General features: G+C 34.1%; 1 non-coding gene across 1 annotated transcript; it reads left to right on the top strand.

Annotated features, from left to right (window-relative positions):
* The first annotated feature begins 13,895 nt into the window (after positions 1-13,895).
* Positions 13,896-14,002, top strand: LOC113753193. The gene has a single exon (XR_003464994.1). It is a non-coding gene; the product is annotated as a small nucleolar RNA R71 (small nucleolar RNA).
* Positions 14,003-22,472: the final 8,470 nt, after the last annotated feature.

Below are 22,472 nucleotides of genomic sequence, written 5' to 3'. Positions count from 1 at the left end.
GGGTCAATCAAGGGTGACGCCCCAGGGAAGTCAAGCCATGAGTTTTCAACCAATTTGTGGATACTGTGGAAAAGAAAACCACACCGAAAATAACTGCTGGGTGCAGGAGCGAAAGTGTTTGCGTTGTGGGAGTGCAGACCATCAGGTTAGCAACTGCTCAAGAAAGCAACCACGAGAGAGTAATAATCGACAAGGATATGGAACTACTTCTGAACGAACTACTGAAGGAGGGAACCGACCACAAGTGCCAACTGGAACATATGCCTCTATTGGTCGACAGACTCTGGGGTCGACCGAGGTAGTTGAAGGTATGAATTTCGAGAACGAAATTCTCTTAAGGGGGAGAGGATGTGAGGATTCATATTTTAATTATTGCAAAATATTCTTAAATTGGTCATTTAAAAGTATTTTTGCATGTGAGTTACTTAAGTTTTCCCAAATTGCATGAATTTCTCGAAAATGAGTCTAAACAATTGGTTCTTTAAACAATTATTATTTTAATGACCAAATTGATTTGAGTTGAATTATTTATGGTGATTTTGATTGTTATATATACTTGAATTATCATATTTTAAAGTTTTAGAGTCGAATAAGTTGAATTTTAAAGTTCGAGTGAATTCCTTAAGTTCGACCCTTGTGCGCCCGCGTGCCGAAATGGCCCCGACAGGCGTATTAATTTGCTTAATTGGAGATTTAAGAATTTGATATTAGACTACTAAGAATGTACTATTAATGCACTAGAGGAATTACCTCGGAGGTTGAGTGCACAAAAGTAGCAAACGAGAGCGAAAAGTGGTCGCGTGAAACCCTATTCGGACCTAGCGAGGTTTGACCTTGAAAACTTAGCCTTTAAGCTTCCTTTTCTCCCCAAAAACACACATAAAAAAAATCTGAAACAATCTCTCTCATCTCTCTCTCTAAATTTGGCCCTCACCAGAAAAAAATAAAGGAAGAAGAGCTCTCCAATTTTCTGCTCAAACCTTGCACCTAATCCATCAAAGTTCCTCATCAACTTGTGGGTTTTCATCCTAGCTAAGTGGAGGAACTGATTTTGTGGCTTTGAGGGTGGATTGGGTGGTTGATGGTGGTGAAAATTGGGAAGGAAAATTCTGATTTTTGCTAGGTTTCATAGCTCCAAGAGGTAACACACAAAATCCTTGCTTTCTTGGTACATTTCTAGCTTTGAAGCTTGTAGCTTCCTTATTGTTGTTATTAGTTGAATTTGGTTGGTTGATGTGGGCTTTATGAACTTCCACCATTGTTGTTTAAGGGCTGTTAAGATGTTAATGTGTGTATGAGTGTGATTTTGATGAGTTATAATGGTAGAAACTAGAAGAGGAAGAGAAAAGAGGGAAACCGAGAGAAGGGAGGACTGCTGACCGAATTCTTGACCTTCTTGTGACAGCCCCATCTCCCCCTAAGGCGAACCAAAGGGTTCGGAGGGCTGCCTACCCAACTCTTGTCGGGACTCACTACAAAACTCAAGCATGAATATAATCGATGGTTCTTAAAAGCTCAAACGGAGTATATTATATCCACCAGTCCAACATATCAAAGTACCTCTAACAGTCCCTCGACAATATTGTCCCACAATTTGACACCCCGTGGGGCCGTGGGTTTGTTCCTGGCTGTGCTGGACAACACAACAAGCACCCGCAGGCTACCTCACCAAAAAGCCTCGTCGAGGTGGGAGAGACCACTACAGACTTATCAAAGTAGCCCAGGCTCCCTCCCTAACCGATGTGGGATCATTACAATCCACCCCTCTTAGGAGGCCCAGCGTCCTCGCTGGCACATCAGGGTCGGGAGTCGGCTCTGATACCACTCTAACAGTCACTCAACAATATTGTCCCACAGTTTGACACCCCGTGGGGCCGTGGGTTTTGTTCTTGGCGGTGCTGGACAACACAACAGGCACCCGCAGGCTACCTCACCAAAAGGCCTCGTCGAGGTGGGAGAGACCACTACAGACTTATCAAAGCAACCCAGGCTCCCTCCCTAGTCGATGTGGGATCATTACATATGAAGTAAGAGAAGTACAATTATCATTGTGACAGTCAAAGTTCCATTCATTTATGTAAGAATTCTATATTTCACTTTCGAACCAAGCATATTGATATGAGGTATCATCGGATTCGAGATGTTTTGGATTCCAAGTTATTGACACTTGAGAAGGTTCACACTAATGAAAATGATACTGATATGTTGACTAAGTTATTGCCTAGAGAGAAACTCTTGTTTTGCAGATAGAAAGCAGGTTTAGTGGAGCTCCCAAATAAGTTGGAGTGGGAGATTATTTGACTTGTTCCTCATCATTTGGTGGCCCATGAAACAAAAACCCATTAGTTGATCAATTTGACTTGAAGCAAACCCAGTGATTAGTCTCTTGACTAGTACTAGAGCCACGGGTTTCATTTTAAAAACAAGAGAAAAGCTTCAGCTGCCAACCTCGAGTGAGAACAAAGAGAGAGAAAGAGGGAGACTGGGCAGAAAGAAGCTAGATAGAGAGACACAGAGAGATGTTTGAAACTTCAAAACCTTGATTGGATGGTAATTTAAAACCCGATTGAGACAAAATTTTAGCCTGCAATCTTCTTGTCAAGTTCTATTCTCTTCGCTTGTTAACACTCTTTCAAACCCACTTCTTTGACAATATTAGTTTTTGGGAGATGAATTTGTATCAATTTCACTAGGTTGACATTGATGATGTCGTTGTCATCTAGATGATTTGAATAGACGTATATATGCCCATTATTGTGATAGGGAAGATTTTGATTGGACTAAATACTGTGATTGGACTAAATACTGTGATTTTCTCCAATTTGGGTTTTTTATGTTAAAAATCTCGGTGTCCTGTGCTTTTAACTTTTCTGATTTTTATTATTATTGTTGGTTTCGTTGCTTGGTGATTTGGTTTGTTTCTATTTTAATTGGTACTTGGGAAAAGTATAATTTTTCTTGGGTTAACTTTGATATTGTATGCCTGTATCGATACCTCTTTTCCAACAAAGTGCAAGTGGAAACAAAGCTCAAAGATTTAGTGTGTTTAACCAGAAAAAAAGGTGAAAAAACCTAATAGCAACTTATAATTCAACTTACATTTTTAGCGTATAAGATGCTTGAAAAAAAAAGACTATCTTATGATACAAAGTTTTTATTTAAAGAAAATAAACATTTTGAGACATATTAAAAGAGTAAGGAATAAAAGGACAAAGAGAGTACTCAAGCGGGATGTCAAGTGGAGGAAGAATCATCTGTTTTAGAATAAGCAACCAAGGAAAACAAATTTTTAGTTAAATTACTAAGTACTTGCTGTTTCTTTTATTATCACTCGAATTTTTACCTAAAATATCCACATAAAACTTTAGGAAAAAAAGAAATACATCTTAAGACTAAAATGAAGTACTGAAAGACCAGCGTGCATTAACATGACTTCGATAATTAAACTTTGTTATACTTTTCAATTTTCTGCATTACAAATAGAATGTATGTTGTTTCTGTTGCTGAATCCTATAGTATGATTAATTTATTGGTTGAAAATATATCCTTGGTGAATTTCTTGATTTTTTGGTGACCATTGGGTGATCCGCCCCGGGGTTGAACCTGCAGAAGAAAGGCGCGGGCTAATTCCCGCAAAATAGGTCCATGCCAAAATCAATTTAGGGAGATTGGGGAGAATAGTTGGCCAAAAAAAGAGCATGGAAGTTAAAAGTTCTGGAGATCAAATCCTTCTTCCTCGAAGGTATGTGGTATTTGTACCGTGAGCTTGATAAGTGAGTGAGGTAATGGCACTATTTGCTATAGTATCCCATGCAAACATACGAGGTTGTAAGATGAGATGGCACGCGGAAACTTATTCAGTACTTAAACTTTTAGCTTATAAACTTTTAAACTTTAGTGACTCATTGAGTTACTTTTACTAGTTGATACTTGATAGATATGTCTATTGGCACATTATGTGACATCTATCCTTCTCAATTTTATATGTCATAGTACTAGAAAATTTCTGGCTGTGCAAGGCATAGCCAATGTCCAATATGTTAGGTCTAAATGATGGAAAACTTTCGTGACTTTCATTTCTAAATGTATAGATTGTCATATCTAAATTTTTATGTGATACGAAAAACAAACTACTCATTTGAAAGGGTAAAAAGTTTTCGTCAGAATAAATAATGATTCATCTAAATCCAATTGGACATTTAATTAATGTTCAACCTGTTATGTATGAAATATAGTTGTCAGAATCCAAATTATACATGAGGATTGATAGTTCATCTATAGATGTATATAAAGTCATAAGTTATTTTGTAGACAAATTTCTACAAATTTTAAACTGTTGACACAAAACTATAGATTCATCCTACTAGAAAAAGTTGTATCACATATAAGTATTAGAATGCACTATTCTATCAAAAGATATTGGACTAGATGATTCTAATACTGCATTTTGAGAATAACAAAGTTATAGACCTAACTATCATACTGTTCTATGGTAGTAACAATAGCATGCATTATTTTATCAAAAAGTATTGAAACAATAGATGCTGATATGATTCTAGAGCTACTTGTAGTAAATAATTGTTTCAAGTTGCTAAGCAAGGTGCTAGTATATCTAAGTAATAGAATACATTGCTCTATCAAAAGATATTGGAGCAATAGATGATATTGGAGCAATGGATTCTAACACTGCACTTGAGCTATGATAGACTTGTATACCAGAATACCAAATTCTTTTATAATAATAGCAAAAGATTGTAGTCAGAGTTCATAGGAGGTTAATTCTCTTCTTCTTGCTGTTTGAGCTTCTTTACTGGGCATGTGGTAGCTTTGTCAGTTGAAGCACTTTTGGATGAATTTATGACAGCAGCAGTGTCTTCAACTGTCTTGTGGCTCTGTGCTATAGTATTTGTGAGGGCTATCTATTAAGCCTCTACTTCAGTGAATGTCAGAACTCTTTTTGTAGCAGTTGGTTCAGCAATGAATATTCCTTTGTTAACAGTGAATTTAGCTATTTCTTCAAGCACCAACTTTGCAGTTGGTGTGAATATTTGATCTTCTAGTAACTGCTTTTGTTTGCTGCTTGATGATGTGGCAACTTCCAAGGGTTGGATAGTTATTGGTAGATCTAGTAGAGGTAGTGGTGCCTTAGGGAGCTCATTTGTGGTGTAGGTTTTGGTGATTGTGTTTCTCCTCTAACATTATCCTTGGAAAGTTGTCTCACATATTTAAAAAAAAAAAAGATTAATTTGTACTTTCTCATGATGGCAGAAATTTCTTGATTCATTATTAGTCCTTGATATTAGAATAATGAATTTTAGTATTTGTATATTCATGTTTGTACATATGAGCAACAAAAAATAACTTAAAAGTGAAGTTTAGTACTATACATGTTCTTTTGCTTCTCTAAGTTGGGTAGCAGTCAATTGTATTAATATCTATACTTCTTTCCATATATCAGACATTGAATGATTCCCATTGAATTAGTTAGTGTTATTCCAATTCGGCACCTTAAATAAAACATAATAGGTTTAGTATATAGTAGTATACAGAACGTGAAGGAATACTTTTTTTACAAGTTAAATATACAATGATACCTCAGTTCCACTTTAGTTTCTTGTTTGCTTGATGAACATCTTATGATTTAATCTGCGTTTGGCTCAACAGTCTTAATGTTAACTGGACATTTCCACTTATCCATGCTGCTTTTTGCTATAAATGAATTAAAATTTCAGTATATTACTATTTTATTTTTCAAAAATTTAAAGTATAAAATGATTAGATTGACTGGTTAGGCTAAGAAATTGGATTGTTCTAACAGTTGCAAATGAAGCCAATCATGAATGGTGTTGATATCCTCCCGAGTTGGTGGTGGCAGCAGCAATGTTGGATTCTTGTATGCTTTTGCTTCCAATGGATTTTTAACTTCTTCTTTATGGATGCTATACCTATACTATATTTTCATAATATAGAGTAATTAGGATGATTAATTGTATATGTATTTAAAGAATAGGGGATAGATAAAATACCATTGACAAGGTGACAATCCCCGTGGACTAGTGGATTGATGACAATGCCAAATAGTCTTATTGTGCTCAAAGATAGACCTATTGAAACGGAGAAAAAGGATTTTTATGTATGAGAAATATAAGTCATATATGGTTGGCATATAATAAATTCCTAAGGTAGGTAGGCTTACTATTGAAAATGGAAACTTTTACTCCATAGCAAACACCATAGGAACACTGGCAATGGTGTTAGCAAGGATGTTGCCTTCGTATTCTTGGAACTCATTCCACAGAGTAAGTAGTATCAGTTTTTTCCTTTGAATAGAAAGAAGTTAATCAAAAATATGATGTTAAAATATAATCATATGTTAAATAGTAGAGAAAAGCGAAATTTCTTACTCTTCATTTACAATTACAAAGTCACTTGTGATTGAATTTGGAGTTGTCACTTTGACGGGTTTCAAATATGTGTACAAGTTTAAATCTAAAATAAACCCGTTTGCTACAAGCATACAGGTCAAATTAGAAGTACGAGGTGCGTCAGGGTCGATCCCACAAGGAGCGTCTAATCAATTACTAGGTCCTTGGCTTACTCTATTATCTAGACTAATATCAATTAAAAGCAATAACAAGCAACTAATTTACTAATTAATACTTCAAACTACTAACTTGTAAAGAAAGACAAATGGAAAAGATACTCTAAATGCTAAGGTTCTAGGTTGTAGAGTCCACTAATGGTCCAAAAAGGCAAGTGAATGAATTTACCTTTTATTACTATTCTTTTCTAACTAGGGATTCATTTCCAATATTAACCAAAACTCATTCTTATGATGAAATGGTATTAACTAACCTAGTCTTCCCTACTCTCATGGTGACGATCTAAATCTAGTTTATTTACTACATGAAATGTTCAAGAAAATCCACTTAAGTATATCTCTACTCTCTTGAGCCTACTCCTTAAGTTCCATTTATCCCTTTCCATTATTATTACCAATTATCATTGAGTAATAACAACTAATAGCCTGCCATTGGTGATCAAACGACAAGTAATAGAGCAAGAATAAATGGACAAGTTATTACAAGAGATAACGAGTGTAAACCACATTCAATTCATATTCAAGGAATCATTAGTTTAATCTACTCTCTAAATCTAGAAATTTAGTTTCATGTATTAGATAAAACAAGTAAACACTAAGATTCATTGCTTAGACTCATATTGCACAAAAAAAATAAAGAGATAGTTGAGAAAGGTTAGCCAAATGATGAGCAAACTCCCAAAAATCTTCTATTTCTCAACCAAAATGAGTTACAAATGAAATATTTCTCCAAATTCTTCGTACACATTTCTCTATACTGGTGAGAAAAAAATACCTAGTCTAAGTGCTAAGAACTAAAAGCTCTTTTTTCTTGCTTAAGACATGAATATATAGATGTTACAAGCCAAGAAATGTGACTCAAACTATCATTATTATAGCTGCAAATGAGCTGCAAAAAGTTCGTAAAAAGAAGTGAAATTATGGAGGTGAAATCAAGTTGGACAAGTTGTAGCCTCAAAAGTTGACTAGAATCTCTCCAAGTAATCCCTCCAAAGTCCAGCTGGATTTCTTGACCAGATTCCTCCCTTGTTTTTCTTCAAATTTTGATTTTTCAAGCCAACTCATTGCCATGAATCTCTCCAAGCAATTCCTCCAAAAAATGGTTGGATTCCTTTGAGGATTCAAGTCGACTTCCTTTTTCGACAGGTTTCTTTGTTTTCTTTTTCTTGTGACTCGAATCACCCTTAAAACTCGCCATCCTCAAGAACTTTAGGATTCTAATCAACTTAATATAAACCTCTTTCTTGTCCAAAATGAAGTCCAGAGCCAATTCCTACATAAATCATGAAAATGATGCGAATAAAAGAGACATAAACCACTTAAGATTCTAATAAACTTATTAACCACTTTTTAATAAAAAAAAATGACTTGTTTCATCTTAAATATCCCAAAAGTGACTAACAATGACATGATTTCTCATCAAAAAGTCACTCAAGTTTGTCACTTATCAATTCCCCCTCACTTAGGTCATTGCTTGTCCTCAAACAATCGACACAAAATCAATAAAAATGAGTTAAGAGTTGAAACATTATATGCATTCTTTCAAATTCAAGTTCTGTTCAACTTGGCAATCAATCATCATACAATTATTTAAATCACTTCAAGTACTCATACTATCAAATAAAGGGAAGATAATTATACCCGAATTTCAATAATTTAAACACAATCTCTCACCTTAACTTAATTTCACAAATAAGCAAATCACATAGTCAATTGATGCTTTTCTCCTCTTACAATCATTTTCATCATTTTTTTTGAACAACTAAGAGGTACTTTATTCATAAAATTCTTACTCGAATAGCAAAAATGTCTTTTGATTCGAAAATTGACACTTTTCTATGAGGATCCCCAGTTACTTAACATTTCACTATTCAAGTTGCTTACATACTCTTAATTTGAGTATCTTTTTATGCTAGTGTCAATATTTGTAGATGGCAACCCCTGGTTACTTAGTACAAGAATCATTGGAGTAGGAAAAAAAACTCTTATTCTCACTTCTCTTCTCTTTTTTTTTTCTCTCTTTTTTTTGATGAACAAGCTACAATAACTAAACATGCCTTCTTCGTAAAACATAATTAATATAAACAAAGGAAGAGATTAGATTTTATTAACTATACAATTGCCCACTTGTAAAATTTAATAAAGGGCAGAAATCTCATTCATCATGTAAAATATAGGCATCATTTTCCCCACTTTATAAGATATACTTTCTAAGAAACAAAAATCCTAATTGCATAATAACTAATTCCAAATGAAATGAGGGCTAAATTTTCTAAGATGCACATAATTGTTTCAACATGTAGAAGAATTAAAATTATAATGGATGGAACAATTTGACCCAATTAACATAAGATAGCAAAAAGATAAAACTTTTTGGGCCAAAATGAAATTTGTCAAAATATTTTGGAAAATTTTTGACACAGTTTCCCCATAAGAATGGACGAAAGTCCCTACCAACAAACTCAAATTTGATAAAAAAAATCACATAACATTATTTCCAAATATCAATCCAACATTTCACAAGCATTAACAAGCATAAAATCCCATCACAAGGCATAAAATTGCAATTTCAAATAATTCCCCTCCCTCACACTTAAACTACACATGGTACTCAATGTGTGAGAAGTAGAGAACAAAATGATAAGAAATAATACTCCTCTTATAACTTGTGTTTTCTAAGTCCAATGCCTTGTGATGTTGTTCTAATCCCATCAAATCTCAAGCACTACTGCATAATTGAAGATGACTTGGATAAAAAGAGCTAAAACAATACAAAAAACAACTAAAAAGGAAACTAAAATGCAATGAGAAGGGGAATCATGCAAATTGGGAAAGGACAAGGGGAAATGAGATGATCACTCACTTAAGTAGCCACTTGGTCAAGCGAAGAGGGTGGAGTCAGTGGTGCATTGTTGCCAAGTTTAACCTTAGTGCATAAAAAATGCTCAGAGTTCCTTTTATGCTCTCTTCAACTCTTCTTTACCTTGGCCTCGATACAAAGCAATTTGTCCATCTTTTCGAAAAAAGATCAAGCGTCTTGAGGTGATAGAGGAGGATGTGAGGAGGAAGGAATGGTTGAAGTCGGTTGGGAAGTTGTCTCAACCCCTTGAACTTCTTTTAAATATGCAATTTCTACTTCTTTCTCCTGTCGAGCTTCACCTTGAACGTCACCTTGAGTTGAAGGGCCACTAATCTCTTTTGCCTTGAAAAGATATTTGCAAAAATCCAGTATAAACACATCTTTCTTCTTGAGGCGCGTAGGGATAGCATTAGTGAAATTCACTCCAGCCGTTTGAAATGGCAATGTTAAGAAACGAGCATATAGGAAAGCATGTTTGACATCATTATTTTGAACAATTGTCCACATGTGGTTGGTGATAATGCTTCATAATGGAATACTTTGGAGATTGCCTAATCCATGCTCCATTTTGTCTAAGAAATAGAAATCACTAGTGTGCGCCTCATTAGTACCACTCGCTCGTGGAATAACATTGGAGGCAAACAAACAGATGAGAAGACGATATGGCTCCTTCAAAGTGGAAGTTAATACGGAATATCACCCGATTTTGCAAGTGGCTTTATACTCAACTCCCAAGCGTACAAGTGCCTCTACCATGTTCCATGAGTCCGAGTCACGATGTTTAAATACTTTCTTCAAATCAACCTTATACCTAGCATCAGGAACATGAAGAAAATCTTTCAAATTAGCTCGATGGATTCAGCCTTTGGTTCATTGTCCTATACTCATAATTTCTCATAATTTCTCCTATACTCATAATTTTATACCTATACTCGTAATTTCTCCCCTGTTAAAGTGGAAAGACTGCTTGCCTTCCACGTTTGCATAAAATTCACGGACAAGGTCTTCATAACAACTGTTTGGAAGATTAAAGAAATTCTCCTATTTCAGCTTAGCAAAATATTCCTTAAGATGGTACACTTTCTCAACATCAGGAGTCACATTCTTCTCCAGTAATACCTTAGCTGCCAATCGGGGGTTATACCATACTTCATTTTTGGCCAAGGTGAACAGTGTTCTATCATATGTAACTTGCTCCACTTGTTCAACTTCTTGTTTTTCTTGTTGATGAATCTCCACTTCGAATGATGATTCCTCTTCAAGAACAAGACAACTACTCATTTTTCTTTTGGTACGTGGTGGCCTAGAAGTAGACATAGAAGCTTCACCTTTTCTATTGGGAGATGGAGATTTCACCCCGACATTCTTAGTGCGAGCCTTGTACCTAAATAAAATTACAAACATTAATTTCATTGAATAGGTACTTAATTAAATTAAGTATAATAAGCATATGCTCATATTTACCCTTCTCTTAAAAGAGGCAAAATAGTTAACTAACTTACATAACAAGTATCAATCAATATCATAAGTAAGCACAACTATTAACTTCAACAAATGATCTATTAAATTCCCAAGTGAAACACACAAATACAATAAGAAATAATTCCCCAATAATTCAGGTGCAATAATTACAATAGAGGAAGCAATTATGCAAACTCCAATTGAGGCAAACACACTACTCACTCACTTATTAATGACCTAATTAAGCATAAATAAATGCTAAATAGCATCTTCGAACATGAAATTTTGGCTTAAAAAGATTATAAATTAACTATTCCATAAATCCTAGAACACTCATGCAAAAATCAAGAAATAAGCAAACTATGCACAATTTTAACATGTAAATATCATAGTACAAATAACCCATCTTCACAAAATTATTTCCAAGCAATTTAATTCAACACATTAGCGAATAATCATCACAATTATATCAAGTCACATTAAGACCAAAAATTAGCTAAAAATTACCAAATTCACTAAATAATCACATACCCATGTATTAATTATCACCAGTAATCATCAATAACCTCACCAAAGAATTTTGCTTCCCTTGCCAATGATTTTCGGTTGGAACTTGGCTGGATTTACTATAGAAACTTTGATTTCTACAGTTTTTCCTCCAATTTTCTATTTGGCTAAGTTTCTGCAGTTTTTCCTCCCTATTTGGTTAAGTTCCTGCTCTCGTCCGATTTTCAACTAATTTCATGTTCTTCAAGCAAAATTTGAATTTAGCCCGAGAAAATGCACTTTTTCAATCCAATACATTTAGAAACACAAGATCATGCATTACTATAACACAAATATGAACTACATTAAATGCATGGAATGCATGAATTAGACATGAAAGCTCCTTTTGCCTCAATGTATGCACTTTTGAACTTGAGATGATTTACATGAACCTTGTTATGGCCACCTACAAAGTACACAAAACACTGGTGAAACAACTAAAAATATATCAAAAACAAGAAATCGTTAGGTTGCCTCCCAACAATCGCTTTGTTTAAAGTCGTTAAGTTCGACTCAAAATGATTCTTCCTTTAATAGTAAATTGGGGAGCAATGCCTTCCCCATGGATCAAAGCTTCCAAACCACTCCACTTGGTGATGAACATGGTATGAATCTCCATCATTTAACACCCTCAAAAGCTTAAGAGGTAAGTTAGGCAAATCGTAATTTTGCTCATAATCACTTATAAGTAGAAAATACTTACCCTCCTCAAGATGATACCACTTTTTACCTATATTCTCTTGGACTTGAGTTGGTATAGGCTTGGATTGCTCTACAATTGCTTCATCCAAATGCTCAATACCTTAAATATGAAAATCATATTGAATCAAACTTGAAGAGTTAACCTCTTCACATACCTTTAAAGCACTTTTTTCATTACATGAACCATGTAAGTCAAGATCAATTGGTTCACTTTCCTTGGCTTGATAGAACTTGAATTCTACAATCTCACCATTGACTCAAAACATCATCTTACCTTCTAGAACATCAATTATACTACCTGTCATGGCTAAGAAAGGCTTTTCTAAAATAATAGGCATTTTCGCATCTTCTTCCATATGTAAGACTATAAAATCCAGAGGTATAATAACTTGTTTCACTTTTATAAGCACATTCTCCAAAATACCTATAGGATATTTAATAGACCTATCTGCCAATTGCAAAATGATATTCACAGCCTTTACTTCCTTCAATCCTAACTTTTGAGCAATTGAGAAAGGAATAAGTAAGACACTTGCACCTAAATAACATAATGCATTAGTAAAATTTAAATCACTAATAGTGCAAGCTATTGAAAAACTTCTACGATCATTCATTTTAGGAGGTAGTTTATTTTGAATCAACGTGTTATATTTCTTTATCAATGCAATTGTGTCATTATCCACAATCTTCCTCGTCTTGGATGTAATATCCTTCAAGAGCTGTGCATAGGAAGGAATCTGCTTAATGACATTAATCAAAGGAATGTTAATGTGCAATTATTTGAAATTTTGAAGAATTTTTTCAAACTCCCTATCTTTATTGTCTTTTGTCAACTTGCCAGGAAAAGGAATAGAATCATTAGCAACAATTGAAGTAGGATACTCAACGTCAATAGCTATATGATCTTTACCCTTCCTTTCTACCTCTTCTTTTGCTATTTCCTTATCCTTGGTCTCACTCCTCTTAGCAAGATTAGGTTCCTCTAAATGTCTACCACTTCTAAGCATGATTGCATTTACATGATCTCCAAGATTAACCTTGGTCCTACTAGGAAGCTCACCCCGGTTGCCTAACATTGATGGCATTGGCCAACTTCTATACATAGTTGTAAGTGGGTCCATCTTCTCCTCAGTTCTTTCAATCTTATCACTAGACCCATTAGCTAGCCACTTGAATGCCAATTCCTAAGCCAGTTTAGTCTCCCTAATTGGTTGCCTTGGTTGGAAGTCAAATGGGTTTGTAAGCCTTTGTTGATTATTTGGATATTTCCATCCAAAATTTAGATGATTTCTCCAACCCAAATTGAATGTGTTTGAGTACAGATTGTTTTGTGATGATCGATTGTAATTATTGACAAATTGCACCTATTCAAGATCAATACATTCATTAGTTTTATGATCCCCTCCATATGTGGCACAACAAGCAAAACTTACATTGGATGACGAAATAGCACCAACTTCGGCTTGTTTACTAAGCAACTTAATCACATTGTTCATTTGGGCACTCAACATGTTAAGAGTATCCATTTCCAACATACCTGCTTGCCTTCTTAGATTACCTCTCTCATTTGCTCATTGATAGTTATTGGCTGCCATTTCTTCAATGAAATTTTGGGCTTCCTTCGGTGATTTACCCATTAATGTTTCACCTGTGGCTGCATCAATTATAGTTTTAATTTGAAAAGATAAGCTATTATAAAATGTTTGGATTATAAGCCAATCGAGAAGTCCATGATGTGGACATTTTCTTAAAAAATCTGTAAATCTTTCCTATGCTTCATAAAATGACTCACCATCATGTTGATTAAAACTAGTAATATCCATCCTAAGTTGGAAAATATTTATTCAAAAAGTCTCGAGACAAGGCATCCCAAGTAGTAAAAGTGGTAGAAGAATGAGATTGCAATCATACCTTAGCTTTATCATGCAATGAAAATGGAAATAATCCATGTCTAATTGCATCTTCACTTACTCCATTCATCTTGATAGTGTCACATATCTCTGAAAGCAATTTTAGCACATATAGAAAAAATGTGGGAAGAGGAAGAGAATAAACACACAAACATATACTCAACTATTTATTAACTCAAAACTTAATAAAAACAAATATTAAGTCGTAGCCTTTCACTCACGATAATTCATAAATCTCAACTATGAGACTTTCTCTCAAACCTATTTTTTAAGACTCAACTCAACTCTCCAAGTAACAACCTACTAAACTGGTAGTATTTATAAACTACAAAGTTTCATAAAACAAAAACAATTGTAAACTGAAACTTATTTGGAAATTAATTTGAGATTTCTTAAACCAATACGGAAACTAAACATACAAGACACCAAAACAATAAACTAAAAGGATTAGGAAACTAAACACAGCTTGGTTTAATTTCCTTCAATAACAGTGAAGGAAAGTACGCATGTACATGTAACATTGTATGGGTCTGAAATAATAATCCTGAGAGAACATTACTCCCTCACTCCCATGACATTTGTCATGTTTGTCATTTTTTCTTGTCCCAAATTAATTGTCATCTTAGAGAAGTCAACCCACTTTTTTTAATGAAATTTTATCTTTATAATTCATATGTCATGGTGAATTTAATAAGTGTTTTTTTTGAGAAATTACTTTTGTAATTATGGCAAATTATTGTGCTAATCTCGTGATTTTTCTCATAATTTAACTTGGATGCTGAATTCAGAGGTTCATGATTAAAAGAAGTTTAAAAGAGGAAATTTCAGAAGATTTATTGAGAAAGGATGCAGGCCAATGTTTTAAAACTCGGATCGTTAATTGAATTGGTGAAATGTTCGGGTCAACGTTCAACCGGTCGGACCGGTTCAACCCCTGGTTCAATGAATTTTTTAAAAATAATTTATATAAATATATATATGCACAAAATAAGACATGCAATGGACTAATTTAAAACTTTATATGATGAAAAGTTTAATATTTTAAAAAAACTAGGATTTTCAAAAATAAATTTTTTAAATTGTAAGTTGAAACAATCTCAATTATATCTACCAAAAAAATAATCTTAAATCCCACCCAACAATATCACAATATTTTAAAATTATACAAAATTCATGTCTATGAGAATTAGACATTGTGAGTTCAAATTTTAATTCACTTTTTGGAATTTAGAGATTGCATCTTAAAAAAAAGTTTGAAGTTTAGAGTTTGGAGCAAGTCAAGAAAATCGAAAATAGAGATGCAAACTTGATAAGAAGCAAAAAAAAAAAGAAATGAAAGTGAGTGATTGTGGCATTTAATAATTAGTTTTTATGGTTAAAGAAAAACAATTATTTTTTAAAAAAATTCAATTTAATAGACAAAAATAAAATTAAAAGATGTAAGAAAACATCAATAAATTAAAACTAAAGATGTTTGATTAAAAAAGGGTGACAAAAGAAAAGAGGAGAGAGAGAGAGTTGAAAATTATAAAGAAAAAGTTATGAGAGCATGAGATTTTGTAGGGAAAACGGAGGAAAGAAAGATGGAGATTTATATTATACAAATGTGGTATAATAAAAGACAAGTGGATATGATGGTGCAATGGTTACTATGTTGGTCTTGAGTAGCAAAGGTCTTGAGTTCAATCCTTACTAGTCACATTTTGCAAAACTTAAAAAAATACATTGAAGGAAAACTAAAAAACCGGAAATTAGCGGTTTGACCCGATTTACCGGGTTGGATGGTTTTGACCGGTCTTGACCGATTCTTGGACAACTTCAACTATAGCCGGTTTTGAAAACATTGATGCAGGCGTGTTCGTCAAGCCAGTGAAGCCAGGAAATTTGAGAGACAGGAGCGGTCATCAGAAGGACTTAGAGGTTAGATATTTTTGTTACAAATAATTTTATTAATTTTAAATACTTAATTGTTTTACCAAATAACCAAAGTGTTACAAAAAGAAAAAGAAAATAATACAAGGATTCTCTTGCTTCTCGTCTTTTCTCATGGCAAAATTTGTGCTAATAGTAGAAGAAGATTGCACTTATATGTATTTAATGCTTTGAGTATATACTTGGAAACTTCACTTTTGAAATAGGGATGCCCATTGGATATTCTTTAAAATATACTTCAGGTGTTAGATATTTGAAATGATAAAGTTAATTAAGAAAAAGTGTATAATTGTAATATAGGGTGATAATTGTTAGTGTGTGTATATATATGAGAGTTAATTCCCCCTTTGCACCTTTTAACTTTGACCTAACTCCCTCTTATATCCTCAAACTTCAAGTTGGGACATTTAACTCCCTAAATTACAAAAGGGAAAATCGTCCAAAATGTCCAAAACGTCCCTCACATTTTGTAAAATAACTTTTTTCATTTCTCACTTTTAAAAGTGTAATTTTATGTCCCTTACATATTTACATCGGTCAAATTTAGTCCCTAACTAGGTTTCCGATCATTTTTTGGCCGGAATCCATCATGTGCAAGGCATGTGATCATTTTTGAAAGGTAAATTTGTCAAATTATATTTTACATAATCTGATCTATAGTCCTCCACATTTTATAAAATAAAATTTTTCGTCCCTCACATTTTATAAAATGATTTTTTTCATCCCTCACATTTCACAACATGAATTTCTCCATCCCTCACATTTTAAAAATGAATTTTTCATTTCTCACTAATTATGTGTGTGAATACATTTTTTTAAACACATGTATATGTCTATTTGATTTTGCTTAATCATAATAGCACAAACACATGTATGTAATTGGGCCCAACTTGTGGGCTATTTTCTCTTTTTGTATGATTATGACTAATATTTACCAATAGAACCTTAATTTGTATATTCTTATTGTATTTTGACCGAAAATAGCTTTATTGGCCAACTTGACAATGAATGCAAGATTTTTTACTAGCTAATACCAGATGAAATCAAATGATCATGTATAATATATGGTATTCGTATTGTTAAGTGAAATCAAATAGACACATACATATATTTATGCTATTCGTATTATTAAGCAAAATCAAATAGACATATACATGTGTTTAAACAAAATGTATTCACACACATATTTTTTTTTTAGGGTTTCCCTACACACATAATTAGTGAGGGATGGAAATATTCATTTTTTGAAATGTGAGGGATAGAGAAATTCATTTTGTGAAATGTGAGGGATGAAAAAATTTGTTTTATAAAATGTGGAGGACTATAGATTAGATTATGTAAAATATAATTTAACAAATTTACCCTTAAAAAATGATCACGTGCCTTGCACGTGATGGATTCCGGCCAAAAAATGATCGAAAACCTAGTTAGGGACTAAATTTGACCGATGTGCATATGTAAGAGACATAAAATTACACTTTTAAAAGTGAGGGATGAAAAAAGTTATTTTACAAAATGTGAGGGACGTTTTGGGCGATTTTCCCATTACAAAATTCATCTCACTTGAGTGCAATCCGTGATTGAATATAGAAAACTAACAGAATAATTGGCATATTCCGTTAACTTGTTATTGTAAATTAAAAAAATCAAATTTATTAGGTACATAAATGTAAAATTAAAATCCCAAAGAATACCTCAAAAATTTTGAAATTAAGCAATAATTTCTTTTTCTTTTTTTGCTTTCCCTTTTCTTCCTTTTTCTCCAAATCCAGATCTACCACAATTGCCAATAGCTTCAATCAATAGATCTAACACCAGAATGCATATGCGTCTTTCTCGATCCCTGCAACTAAAGCCAAGAAATATTTTGTCACAAATTGCATCCATAAGGAAATAAAAGACAAAAAAATTTGATGCTCTCCTCTACATTGCCCATGATTAGAAGCCAGCTCCTTCCATCTCTACCTTCAAATTAATCAGCCCTTGTTCTTCCCCTTGTTACCTTCAATTTCCAACGAATAGTCCAAGTATTCTCAAAACGGACATAATTTTGTATAACCCATTTTTATTATGCCTTAAACACCTCTGCTAACCAAGAACTCTTAATTAAAAAAAAATCTTAACCAAAGTAGTGATGCAATACTGAAGATGCAGAAAAAAGAAACTTTTCAGTCATTATTGAAATTGATGTAAAAAGGGTGTCATGAATTTTTTTTTGTTTTTCATAAACCAATTCTAGTAATCTTGATGGAATTGGCAATTCCGGCCAATTTGACCAGTATCTTTTGTTGCTTCGTCAAATCAGCCTTATCTCTGTGAAGTGAACTGGAGCCTTCATACTATCATGGAACTTAGTGGCGGCAATTATTCAAGTCGGATCTTGAGAAGCTGGCAAATCAGTCTTCAATAATTGTACTAAAAACTAAAAAAGCTTCACATTAATATCCCAATCTATACTCACCGACAAGACACCACTTATATCTTCAATTCCTAGAGATAAGGAAATTTATGTAATCTTTTAGAGACTGGAGATTGAGTTGATAAGATGACACATCTAGATTTTTTGAATGGGTTTATCATTCAATGTGAGGTTAGATATTGTCAGGATTAGAGAGTAGAGATTGAGTCGAGACTTTCTTTTGAGCCTGAGAGGAAGAAGAAATACAAAATGAATAAGTAAAAGAAGAATGAAGAAGAAGAAACGGAAAAAGAAAAAAGGAAAAAGAAGAAGAAGAAAACTTACCTTTTTTTGAAGGATTGAAAGGCTTTATTCTTTTTGGTCTAATGAATTCACATTTATGTGCTCAATAAATTTGAATTATTTTGTGTATAACAACTAGTTAACAGAATGTGATAACATTTGTGTTAGCTTTCTCCATTCCGTCAAAGATTGTAGTTAAGTGAAATAGATTTTGTGGTTTAGGAATTTATGTGTCTAGTTTTGAAGTTTAAGAATGCGAGTGAGAATCGGGCTAAAATTAAAGGGTACAAAATGGAATCAACTGCATATATGATAAGTTGGGTGAAATATAGGTACATTAAAGAGTGCCATTGACATCCATTAGGAAGACCCTTTGAAATATATAGGCAGAAAGGTTTGAAACTCTGGTCATAAGCACTTTGTTGAACTGATAAAATTTCAATAACACGAGATGCGAAGTAAAACGAAAGAAAATGGTATTGAAAGCGTGCGCTTGAAAAGTAGAGTAGTTCCCAATGAATGAAAGTAACAATTGTAGTGTTGCTCACGCTCACCATGGCCCTGCACGACACCTCAACAGCCATGCTTTTAAACTCGGATCAGACCTGCCGGTGCAACCGGTTGAATTGGAATCCGGAGACATGTCCAGTCCGAGTTTGTTCAAACACTCGGGTGATAAAGACTTGGTCAAAACCGGTCAAAACTCGGGTTTGACCGGAAACTTGGTACAACTGGGAAAATTAGTTTTTTTTTAGCATTCAATTTCTACTATTTTTACCCGAATTTTTTTTTCTAACATCCAATTTCTGCTATTTTTCTCCCAAAATTTTCAGCATGGATATCGATCCTTGAGTGCAGATTTGACGGCAACAGCAGTGGTATAGTCACATATGGCTATTCCAGCACAAATATTGAAAGATCTAAAGTTAAAATTAAAAGAATTGAGAAACAAAGAAGAAGAGAAGTTGATGATTTTCCAGACTGTGTCTAGAAATCATTTATGGTTGAGCCACGTTTTCTTATAGCAGACCCAGCTTTAGCATTTGACAGAAGAAACTTAATGTGAGTTGATGATTTTCGCCCAACCAAAAAATAGTGTTGATGATTTTCATGTGGTAAATAGAAAAAGAAATGCAAAGATACAGAAGTGAAAAAGGGGCGAAAAAAAAAAGAAACGAAACAGAGGGAGAAATGCGTCTTGTGACGATCCCACCTTCCCCTAGTGCGAACCCAAGGGTTTGGCGGACCAGCTGCCCAATTCTCATCAGGACTCACTCACTAATATTTTTAAAATAGTCTTTCACGCCTCTAGATTAACATAAAAGTTCCATTCATTCAAGAATTTTGACTTAACTTACAAGCCAAAAATGAAACATAGGATTCCATTAACAAAGATCCCAAATACATCTCATCTACAAAAGTACAAGTACATGAAAATTATACACACTATTTCACGCTTACTTGCTCCGGCCTCCACTCCTGTAAGGAAAACAAAAACTAAAGGAATGAGCCAAAAGCCCAATGAGGTTCCCAAACAAGCAATTAGGTAGATAAACCAGGGAAGTATTACATTTAACAATTTGCACAGTAATAAACAGTCATTCAAGAAACAAACATTTAATCATTGGAAGGATACGTGCTCACTTAAAGGCATTCATTCAGTCATTCAGTCGCTGACCATTTCCCTTATTCCTCCAACATTTGAAAACATTAAAAGTGAAAACTCCTTCAGTATTCATTTCATTCATTCATTGCATTGCATTCACTGGCCAGTTCTCCACCTTATTTCGTGGTCATACTCGAGTATACCAAACACTGTCCCAGGGTCACCAGCCGCCTGACTGATTTCGCTTCTGGCTCGAGTCAACTGGCAACGAAGGGTAAGGTGTGAGGACTCGTAAAAATTATTATTTTTAGACTCCTATTTTTGCTTATTTAATTATTTATCTGAATATTTGCTCTGATTATTATTTTCTAACCTTATTAGACTTAAATACATGGAATTATGACTTCATTATATTTTTAAAGCGACTCGTTTCAAAAATTAATTTTTGGAAGCTCGATTAATGAAAATAGTGAAAACGTGTTTGAAAATTTTAGCCAATTGGGAGTACAATAAGCTCGGAAAATTGGAGACATGTACAATGGTCCTAAAATAGGTAATTTTAGGTTTAAGTACTCAAGTGATAGTTAGTGGTACGATCGTTATAAGAATTTCTCGAAGGTTTCACTCTATCGCGCCTAAATTGGAAATACGCGTTTTCACTTGTGTGATTAATTGAGGGACTTTAGACCATTATTTTGGGACTATTAAGAGTAAATAATAATAATAGGAATATAAGTGTATTGGAGATTTAGTACACTAGTGAAATAAACTCGAGAGGAATCGAGCCCAAAATGCGCGCGTACACGCGCGAGAAAGAGTTGACTTTCGGGTGAATTGTGGCCACACATTTAAGCTTACTTTAGAAGCTTTATTTCAGCACTACACACTCTCTCTTTCCCTCTCACTTTGGCCGAACCATCAGCTGCAAAAAACAACTCAAAGTTTCTCAAATTTTCATCTCTAAATCTTGCACAAACCTTCACTAAATTCAACCAAAATTGAACTACACTTAGCTTAATACTTGGAGATCACATTAAGCTACAAAGGAGAGCTGCAAACCACGGTTTTCTTGGCCAAGGGAAGGACCAAAATTTCTGCTTAGCTCATCAACAAACGTAAGTAATGATCAACCACTTAATTCTTGATTTATGGAAGATAGATTACACTCATGAGCTCTTGGATTCTCATGGGCAGCTTTAAATTCATAGAAAATTTTGAATGTGGGCTCTATGAACTCCCACTCTTGGGTTGATGGCTGATATGATGTTTGATGATGGATTTAATTTTGATTTAGTGCTCAAATTGGTAGATTAATGGTGCATAGCTAGTATAAACTTCAAGGAGTGCATGGATAAAAAATTTCCAATTCTGCCCCTGTTATGATCGTGCCTCTTTATGCGGAATTTTGAGATTTTAATGGCTTTTGTATGATGTTTATACGTGGTATAGATGGTGTATAAAGTTTCATCAAAAAATATTGAGGTTTGGTTGGTCAAATGGATTAATCTCACGAAGCTAGCAAACCTGGAAACATTTTCCCTTAATGCTCAGACAACCTTCCTGTTTCGGCCATAACTCTGTGCTCCGACGTCGAAATCAAGTGTCGTCAGTGGAATTTGAAACTAGACATTCCCAGCTTTCCAACGGTATAAAATGTAACCCCTAATTCCACCCGAATACCCCGTACCAACCGTTTAAAGATGACTGTCCTGTTTCTCTGTTTTCCTGGAACGAAATTCAGAAGCTACAACTTGAGGCTCGACTTTGAACTAGTTGTGAGCTGAATTTCAAAACAATTTCTTCTGTGAAATTATAGTTTTATGAATTTATTTTCCAACGCCACCAACCATGCTTAATTCTGAGTTGAATTGAGTGATTTGTGATCAAAATACGAAACCTGCCCTGTTCTTGAAAACCCTAAATTTTGGACAGAATTGATGCTAGACTTGGTGTGGACTTGCCAATTGAATTTCTTGGAGTTAAAACACTTACCAAATGTACCATGAATGTTCCTTAGGCTTATCCTACACAAATGAATTTGAAGGATTTTCCTTGGCCAAATATTTGGAATGGAAAACAAAAAGCTCAAGGCAGTTTTGCCTTAGGATTTTTCGAAACTTTGGTTGTTTGGTTGACTACCTTTCCGAAGTTAT

Source organism: Coffea eugenioides, chromosome 1 (assembly GCF_003713205.1).
Source record: "Coffea eugenioides isolate CCC68of chromosome 1, Ceug_1.0, whole genome shotgun sequence".
Taxonomy (NCBI): domain Eukaryota; kingdom Viridiplantae; phylum Streptophyta; class Magnoliopsida; order Gentianales; family Rubiaceae; genus Coffea; species Coffea eugenioides.
Note: the sequence above shows the minus strand (reverse complement) of the source record. Positions and strands in the feature narration are given on the sequence as shown.